Here is a 2812-nt window from a genome sequence, read left to right as displayed (position 1 = left end):
GTAAACATTATGTGCTGTGAATGTGTGCTAACAAAAAACAAAATGCAATATTACTGAAATAAATCACTATCTGATCTACATATTTTGACTACTTCAGATGGTTACTTGAATTCTACTTGCTATATTTTATTCTGCTGTTTAACTTAATTATTTCTGAATTTTTCGCACAATTAAGATGATATTTTTCATTGTCTTTACTGAGGGATCTCCCATTGTACCACTTTACTGTTACATAAGTATTTCTTGATATCTGATTTTATTTGCCTCTTAAAAGAACTTTAATGTTCATGGGTATTCTGAACAAAATCTATAGGTCAGTGAAGGTGAACCCGTTAGACAGCAAATGACAAACTACAAGACAAAATCCACTTATTTCTCACAAATTCCCAACACTGCCATTAAACCCTAGTACTGAGGTTTTACTTTATACAAAACAACTCCTACAATTTGTGACATCACTGCAGAGAGGATTTTGCATTCCTGCTCTGGTGTACACTCCACGGGCCCACCATCAAGGATTTAGGTCATGCTGCAGATAGCTTCTTGAGAAACATCTCTTATTCCAAAAGTAATAACTATAATTTAACATCAGAAAATAAACAACTGTAGCAAATGACTATCAAACAATGAAGTGCTGAAATATTACAGATTTTTACCATTTTATTACTTTTAGTGTAACTTATGATAACTTAAGTGTTTTTCTTACTGCAAATGCACTACCTTATCCCACTAATGGAACAATGACCAACTTTAAAAAACAAGAAAAAAGTCATACTTCATAGAAAGTACTTGATAGATAGTAATATCTTCTAATAATTTGATTCAGGAACATATTGGACTTAAAAAATGAAGGTCAATTTACTTAGTATTTTCAAGTTACTAGAGGAGCCTAAAACATACTTACATCGGTTAAGGACTTGGTGATATTTTTAACATCTATCTGCAGGATGTTTCCAATGAGTGGGAGAGGAGTGGGCCCTGGAGGGAGCTTCCCTCTCCCACAGCTCTGTCTCCAGAGTGAGAGGAGAAGCAGACAGGAGAGACCGAGCACCAGGATCACCGCGGCGTCCATCGGAGCTTCTGTCCTTACTGAGTCCAGGATGATCCCAAGCTTTCATGTGCTCACCGATGGTCTACGGTGTCCTTCAGTCATGTACGTGATCAGCCAGCCAGCAAATGAGCTGCAATCGTTGTTTACACTGTACTTTGGCCAGTTGATAAAAAGGCTCATTATTCTTTCCCTGTATACTAAATCTTTATCACCTAAATTTTAGTTCATTTATTCAGGATAAATATTGAAACTATAAATTTTTAAAAAGCAGTAAATAATAGGTAATGCTAATGGACAGCCAGGATTAAGAAACAACAAATAAAATTACTTTAAGTTTTTGTCTCATGATATAGTTAAGGTTGACTTTGAAGTTGCTATGTAGCACAGGCTGGCCTTAAACTTGCTGTGATCCTCCTGGGTCAGCCTTCAGAGTTCTGGGACAACAGACATGTGCTACCAGAGCTGGCTAATAATTGCTTCATTTAAAACATTGCTTAGTATTATGGATTCTCATACGAATGACCACTGGATTCCCAGGACTTAGGGGAAAACAGTATATTCTAAGATTTGCACAGAAGATATTTAAATTGCATGACTTCACCAAACATTAGGATAAATTGTCTTTGAAAATAGCAGTGTTTTAAAAATTTGAAAGTGCTGAAGTAATATGACTCTCAAGATATGAAACAGCTAGTGTTGGTCGTGCATTCTGAGGACCAGGCAGAGATCAGCTAACTCGCACAGTGCACACACGCGGCCCCTAGAGCTAAACCACCTACAACACTCAAGTGACAAAACTTACTTTTCTTTGTCAAATGAGGCAAAGGAGATTAAGGGAGAGCAGGGAACATGCCACACAGACCACAGGTGGCAAAGCTGGGATTAGAATGAGCTTTTGGTGTGCGCATCATAGTGCAGTGGTTGAGTCTACAGTTGTCTCACAAGTCAGGCTAAAGAACTAAACACAATCCCAAAATATTTATTCTGTTTTTTATTCCATAATTTTATTGAAAGACAAATAGCAATGAGACAGTTTCAAATCAAATTGGTAGGACAGTTTCAGTAGTTAACACATTGCATACTTTCTTCCTAGTGGTTAATTGCCGTACAAGATGCAGACATGATATCCTATTTACAAACACTATATAACAAATCCCTCTATTCATTAAGAGAATGTAACTATATATCTATCCTAACCATTTTGAATGCACAGATACAAAATGGACATTCATTTATATATCTCCCTCTTTTTTTTAGTTCTGTCATTTGAATATTAAACGTGTGATAACTCAGCAAAATATTCTAAAAGAGTCCAGTAATCCATAATAGTATTGGGTCTTCTGCTTGACTAGCAGTGTCAGAAATTATTGACATGAGTCCCCTACAGCTCAACATAACACCATGGCTTTACTTCTTATACTTCGTTTTTATACTTTTCTGCTGGATGGTTAAGACTGAGATAAAGCAAGACCTATGCAACAAGAGTTATAGCTTTTGGGTCTGATAAGGTCAGTGAAATCCTTCAGGATTTATCCTGAGATCGTGTACCTCAGATTGTAGATTCTTGGTTACTGTCAGCCATGTGAATGAGTCACAGCCATTGCTTGGCCAATTTACTCTCTGTGAAAGCCTGAGAGAATGTTTTCTCTCCATATGACTCTCCTTAGGTACACTCTACATCATCGATCACTTTCCTCTTTGGCCCCATAATCTCCTTGATAAGGAAATTTGGGACACTGCTGAGTTTCATGACAGTACAGT

General features: G+C 36.9%; 1 protein-coding gene across 1 annotated transcript in view; it reads right to left on the bottom strand.

Annotated features, from left to right (window-relative positions):
• LOC105741320 (cytochrome P450 2C16-like) overlaps positions 1 to 2812 on the bottom strand; it is a 116385-nt gene that overhangs the window by 30354 nt on the left and 83219 nt on the right. The gene's annotated exons all lie outside the window — the stretch shown is intronic.

The sequence above is a fragment of the Octodon degus genome, unplaced genomic scaffold (genome assembly GCF_000260255.1).
Source record: "Octodon degus isolate 3935 unplaced genomic scaffold, OctDeg1.0 scaffold00010, whole genome shotgun sequence".
In the NCBI taxonomy this organism is placed as follows: Eukaryota; Metazoa; Chordata; class Mammalia; order Rodentia; family Octodontidae; genus Octodon; species Octodon degus.
The sequence above is the reverse complement of the archived record's forward strand: the minus strand, read 5'-3'. Positions and strand labels throughout refer to the sequence as shown.